General features: G+C 35.6%; 1 pseudogene; it reads right to left on the reverse strand.

The window, feature by feature from the left end:
- Window positions 1-5,901: 5,901 nt before the first annotated feature.
- On the reverse strand, window positions 5,902-6,734 carry LOC125611954 (annotated as a pseudogene).
- Window positions 6,735-7,252: the final 518 nt, after the last annotated feature.

Here is a 7,252-nt window from a genome sequence, read left to right on the forward strand (position 1 = left end):
AGTACATAGAATTATTAACTTTGTTGAAAAAACAGGTACAGTATTATTTAATTTCTCAAATTCAAATAGTCTCAAAGAACAAATGCAAAGGATTTGTTCACTAATTTAAGTGAAGAATTAGCTCAAACAATGGAGATAATTCCAATGTCTTAATCTTTCAAAAAAATTTTTTTGAGGAGTACTGGGGGTTTAACCCAGGGGCATTTTACCACTGAGTTACATCCCCCAAGCCCTTTTAATTTTTTTTTATTTTGAGACAGGATCTCACTAAGTTAAATTGTTAAATTGCTGAGGCTGGCCTGGAACTTGTGATCCTCCTGCCTCAGCTTCCCAAGTTGCTAGAATTATAGGAGTGAGTCACCAAGTCAGAGAGGTTTGTGTAAGCATTAAATAAGACAATGCGTGTGGAAGAGCTAAAAACATTTATTAAAGGAAAATTTGTTAAAAAATAAATTTCGATTTTTGAAACAAAATTTGATCCTGCTTTAAAATTACCATCTTCGATTTTAAGAATGATAGGATTTTATCTGCAATTTCCCCCTTATACAATAAAGAAGAAAGGATGCAGGAAAATATATTTTAGTTAAAAGTAGCTATCTTTTGAGATACTCAGGGCTCTTTTCAAATGTAAATCAAAACTAGCAATGCTCCCATTTAAAGTGCTAAGAAAAAAAGGATTCAGAAAGTTGCACTAAGAATTAACATTCATTGCAGGCTTGTTATATGCCAGGCACGTTGCACATTTTATCTCATTTAATCTTTATGATATCCTTGCATCTGTTTTTACAGATGAGGAAGCTGAGACAGAGAAGTTAAATTAACTCAGAGTCACAAAGATGATATGTGGGGTAGCAAGTTTTGAGTCCACATAGCCTAACTTTGGGACGGAGTTCTTCAACCCTGTACTATGTAGCTTTCCACAGAATTGTCAACATGTTCTCTATGTGAATGGACTTATATATTGGTTTTTCTCTTTCCTTCCTTCCTCCCCACCTCCCATTCCTTTTTGATTTTCTGTATTTTTGGTAATATGCATATATTACTTTTGAGTTAAGAGAAAGGATTATTTTAATTTAAAAAGCAATCAGATACATTAATTAATTTTAAATAATCCAGTTCTCCTCTCTACCTAATTTTGATTTTAAGTATTAAGTGCATTGCTGTTTGAAGGCAAAGTCTTCCTGGGTGCATGGTATATATATTGCACATTTAATTCCCTGAAGACTACAATTACTGCCAGATTAATTAACTGTCATTATTTTAGAATCTGGAATATGCAAGTAAATCCCCAATTCTGAAATAAAATTTTAGGAATTAAAGCTAGATAAACAGGAGTTTTGTTGTTGCTGTTTAAACATTTGTAATCTTTATATCATCTGAAATTTTGTTAATGAACCATAAGAAATTCACTATTATCCATCAGTTAAAGTCAGGGCCCAAACATTTCTGAGATCTGATATTTAACTTATAACTGTAAGGCTATTCCCTTAGAAGTATAAAACTGTATTTCTAATATATTTGTGAAGATTTGGTCTTCCCTTTTGCTGTGTTCACTCTGGTTTGTTATTACGTGATGTCTCAGGAGAATTAATCTGTTGGATCAGATAGTGCTGTGTGTGCTGGAATAAGTCAACAACGAGAAAGTTTTTGTGTTGAAAGAGTAATTACATAGATCAAATTACATAGACTCCAAAACAACATGAGGCACTTAAAGAAAAAAATAAAAAACAAAAATACATCTGCTCTCTATAACAGGTTGCATTCAGATTCACTGACCTTGATGTTAATTCACCATCAGTGCAAATAACCAAAACAAGAAAAGATATATACTTAATATATTTTATGCAAAAATTACTTGCTGCTTTTGGTTTGTAGATACATTTAAAAATATGCCTGGGAGAGAACCCTGAATAGAATCAAAATAAGAGTTTTTCAAATGAAGATTTGATAATAAAAATGTATACTTTAAAAAGAGAGAGAACTAAACTAAATTAGAAATTATACATTTTGAATTTATTCCAACATGGGGTTTTATTTTATTTCTTTGATGGAGCAAAAGGTGACTTGTGGTTCTTCAAACAAAATTTTGATAGAGCTAGTTTAAGCATTCATGAGGTACAGAGAGTGTCAATGAACAGATTTTGATGAGTCAAATGTAAATAAATCAGAAACATATGGATTATATTCTTCTAGATGCACATGAGTTTCAAAGTGTAGAGGAAAACCTGCTCAGCAAAATGCTCGGGACACTTTGAAATCCAAATATTTGGAATGTTGAATTTCAACATTTGAGGTATTCACTAAATGAGGCCATGGCTATTTGTATGGGGTAAATACTGGAGATCAATTTTCCTTAACTTCATTTCTCCTCACTTTTCCTAAATCTTCTGCCCAGGAATAAGAATGTGTATTTTAGTCAGGGTGCTCCAGAGAAAAAGAACTAATAAGACCTGTATATTTACATATACAGATTTATTTTAAGAAATTGGCTTATGCAATTATGAAAGCTATAAAGTCCAAAATCTGCAGTTTTAGCCTGAAGGCCATCTGCTGGCAGAATGCTCTCTTGCTTAGGGGAAGGTCAGTCTTTTGTTCTATTCAGGCCTGCAGATGACTGAATGAGGTCCACTCACGTTATGGAGAGCAATGTGCTTTGCGCAGTACCCACTCATTTACATGTTAATCTCATCCAAAAACCCTCAAAGAAACATCCAGAGTAACATTTGAACAAATAGCTCAGCACTGTGGCCCTATAAGTTGACTCATAAAAATGAACCATCACAGGGGCTGTGGTTGTGGCTCAGTAGCAGAGTGCTCACCTAGCACATGCAAGGCCCTGGGTTTGATCCTCAGTACCACATAAAAAAATATATAAAATAAAGGTATTTTGTCCAATTACAACTAAAAAATAAATATCAAAAAAGAAATAAAAATTAACCATCACAGATGCCTAGTTGGTTGATATGGACCATTTGTTAAATTTGATATTTAGAATACTAAAGCAATGCCAGTTCAAAAGGATGAATAAAATTCACTAACAAACTTTTAGAGCTAGAAAGCTATTGGAGACCCTCTAGTAGTATTTCTCAAAAGAGATGCTTTTAGCATTTAGGGTAGAGTAGTTTTTGGATGAGGGAAAATGTCCTGAGTATCCCAGGTCACTCAGCCTCTCTGACCTCAACCCATAAATGCTAATAGCTCTCTCAAACATTGTGACAATCACAAACTTTTAACTGACTTAACAATGCAATTATTAATTTTTACCAGACTGTTTTGCAGTATTAATGAATCTATAATTACACTACCAAAAATAAGATTTAAAATGTCAACTCTGAATGTTATCAAATATTATAAAAAACTGTAATGTAGAAAGTTGGTAAGGATTATAGGCATAAAATTACCAGGGTTTTGGTCAACACATAAGTGCAATTTGGGGTGTTAAACCAAAAGCATAGATAAATTACCTCCTATTTTGAAAACTTTTTGAAAAATAGGAAATATTAGTTGGGGAAGCATTAATCCAAAAGAGTAAACATGAACACATTGGATACCATTGTCTATAAGGAAAGTGAGCATTTCTGAAACAGCAATTAGCTTTGGTTTGAAACTCACACCTTTAAGATAAGAGTGCGATTGTCTCTTGCTCCAGGAAGCCTCCCCCAACCATGCAAATGCATTTCATTGATATTCACAGAAGTCATCATCCTAGTTTATAGTTGGTGTTGCTGTCTCCCCCATTAAAGTATATGCTTTATGAGGTCAGATACATTGTGTTGTTTGTCTACCTTGTACTCCTAACATTCAGCCAAATACCTGGCATATAATAGGAGTTCAATAAATATTTGTTGGCTAGGGGAATAAGGAGGGAACAGCATAAAGAAAACAAATTCTATCTTTACGGAAACTATGCATAAGAGAGAAACATCATTGCTTTTCCTCAGCCATTGCAGAGTTCATGCTTGACAAATTTGGAAAATCTGGCAAAAAACAGTTGAATAAAAGAAAAGAATAGACACTAATTTCATACAAATTTTATGTGACATGGGAGTCATCTAAAATGGATAAAGACCCAAAGGCCAGAGAAAACTGCACTGTAGAAGTGTGATTGGAGAACAAAAGGGTATACTCTAATGGTGATAAACTGAGGGGAGCTGAGCAAGTATTGTTTGTTCAGATTCTTTTTGGCCTCCAGGTATAGGGCAGGACCACTCCAGAATAAGGATCTTATACCCTACTTTCAGGAAAGGTAGGTCAAAGAATTTTTTTTTTTTTTTTTATGTTCTGCTTCAAAGGAGAAATGTGGGAAGATCAGAATAAGCTTCTTGCTTCTGTGTATTTTTTTTTTCAATTTCCTTCACTTTAAAATAGTCAGTATGCCAAGGTGTCATATTTTAGAGTAGGATTTCCTGCATCCCATCACAGGCATATATCATTTCAATTATGACACCTATAGGACAGGAACCATATTTTATTATTCATGTGTTTACCAAGTCCTTAGCATTGCACCTGGTACACAGGAACCATATTTTATTATTCATGTGTTTACTAAGTCCTTAGCATTGCACCTGGTACACGTAACAGTTCTCATACTTCATTGAGGTATGATTTATATGCAATAAACTGCATTCATTTAACATGAACAGTTGATAGTTTTGAGGCAAATGAGTTTTGACAGCAGAGTAATGGCCAATTGAAATACAAAACATTTCCATTATCCAAAATTTCCTTCATTCCCCTTTACAGTTATCTTCCCTGCTTCACCCCAGACCCATGAACACTAGAGATTAGTTTGCATTTTCTGGAATTTTATATAAATAGAGTAACACAGTATGTACTTCTTAAGCTGTATATATATTGCTGCACAGATACTTAGTTTGTTCCTTTATATTGCTGAATGATATTTCATTGTATGGATGCACTGTGATGCATTTACTAATCTACCTGTTAATGGGTTTTGTTGTTGTTGTTGTTGTTTTTTGCCATTAAGTACCAAGGATCTTTATTTATTCTCAGTTCTGAAATGGAGTCTGTAACTCAGATAATATGCCACTATTTGAAAATAAAAGGTCCCACCAGCCCCAGTCTTCCCATATTTTTAGTCACAAGATCACACTTCATTCACGGCAGAAGACAATCAAGCTGAAGAATTAAGGAGGTACACTGAAGATAAAAGCAAAAAAGGAATAATCTTACAAGCAAATCATCTCAGTTACTTAAAAGGTTAAGTTTCAGATTAATTTACACAGTAGTGACAAAACTATTTAGTCTCAGTGAAAATGAAGACAGTCATACCATTTAGAAAAGATCAATTTAGAAATACTAATTCAGGCAAGCATGCAAAATTCAGAATATTAAAAAAAAAAATGCAAGGCCTGGCTGCACAAATACACTCAGGTGAATTGCAAACTGAAAGGGACACTTGAGGATCAGCAGACCAGTCTCTCCTTCTATGAATGAGGAAAGTGAGCAGACACCAACTGGCGAAGCTCATGTGGCGATACCAGGTGCACACAGATCTAACTCCTGGTGCCATCTACAACCCCATATACTTAAAATAAGGATATAATATCTAGAACACAGAAGCCCACTGATTTAAATAAAAGATTTTAGAACTGATACACAGGGAGGAGGTAAAGTTAACACAGCACAGTAGCACACTTCACGTTTCAGAGATGAAATGATCTCTCAAAGATTTAATGCTCCATTTTCACAAACAATAAAGTTTCTATCCAATTTTCTGATTTATAGTAAAATGTATTAGCTTAAAAAATGTGCACTCTTCACACTTTTTTGCCTAACTTTTAAAACTGAGAACTGGCTATTTTTTAGCCCAAGAAACCTATGCCATGCATACACTTTAACTGCACATCTTAGGAATACATAAAATCTGTTGTATTTCGGTAACTTATAGTGTATTTACAAAATGAAAAGCTCTCTCAAAATACACTTTTCACTGGGAAAAATAAATAAAACAAATGAATGGATCTACATAAAGCAAACAATAACTTTGGTAGACTTCAGTGTAGGATAGTCTATAACAAAAACATTTGCCCTTATTCCCCCAGAGCTGCTCATCTTCCAAGTTAACAATTTTTAACATTTTTTTATCTGAGATTTTATTATGTTGACGTTTGTTTCTCATTCCACATCATCTTCAGCTAAGCCCTGAGCACTCACAATTCTCTAATTGTTGGAAGCTTAGTCAGAAGCATCTGGAACACTGGTGATGGAAGAGTTTGCTGTAACACTTGCAGCAACTGCTGTGGCTGTCCACAAACAGCAATTGCATTTGTCAGATGGTCCACACCTTTCTCATATTCACCTGAGCTAGCAGCTCTTCATTGAGTTGTATTTCTTCAAGGAAAATACTTCTGAACAGCTTCAGCATCTTTAAGGTCTGGTAACTTGGAAAGCCCAGCTCTCTCCTTGGCAAGCTTCTGTTTCTTTCTTCGTTCCCAAAGCCTGTTCTTTTTTTTTTTTAAGCGAGAATTTCAATATTTATTTTTTACTTCTTGGCGGACACAACGTCTTTGTTTGTATGTGGTGCTGAGGATCGAACCCGGGCCGCACGCATGCCATGCGCGCGCGCTACCGCTTGAGCCACATCCCCAGCGCTCCAAAGCCTGTTCTTGAAGTTGGGGTCGCTGGGCCTTTTGCGGTAGAAGTAGATGCAGTAGCCCATGAAGAGCGCCCCCACACAAGCAGGCGGTGATGGCGCTGTTCCGGCCCACCATCTTCCCTCAGTGCCGCCAAGCCGCTGCAAGCACTCCAATGAGCCTCGCAGCCTAATAGGGTTGTTTATAGTTTTGAGCTATTATGACTAAAGATGCTATGGTGATTTATGGATAAGTATTTGTGTAGAAGTGTGCTTTCATTTCTTTAGGCAAATACCCAGGAGCAGAATTCTGCATCATATAGCTAGTAAATTGTCAAACCATTTTCGAGATGGTTGTACCATTTTTCATTGCCACCAGTAATGTTTAAAAGTTCCAGTTGAACTACACCCTCCTCAATCCATGATATTGTCAGTCCTTATAATTTTAGTCATACTGGAGGTTACATAGTAGTATTGAGAAATTAATGTGACTCCATTTTTGAGAACCAGCCTCTACCTCAGAGCAAAGCCTGTCCAAGGAAGGGGGCGTGACCCTTGTCCTTGGAAAAACCCACGGAGTACTAAGCAAATACCCACCCTGCTGAGTTGTTTGTCTGTAAATAACAGGAGAGGTCTGAGGCACCAGGTGTCCCTGAC

The sequence above is a fragment of the Marmota marmota genome, unplaced genomic scaffold (genome assembly GCF_001458135.2).
Source record: "Marmota marmota marmota unplaced genomic scaffold, marMar, whole genome shotgun sequence".
Taxonomy (NCBI): Eukaryota; Metazoa; Chordata; class Mammalia; order Rodentia; family Sciuridae; genus Marmota; species Marmota marmota.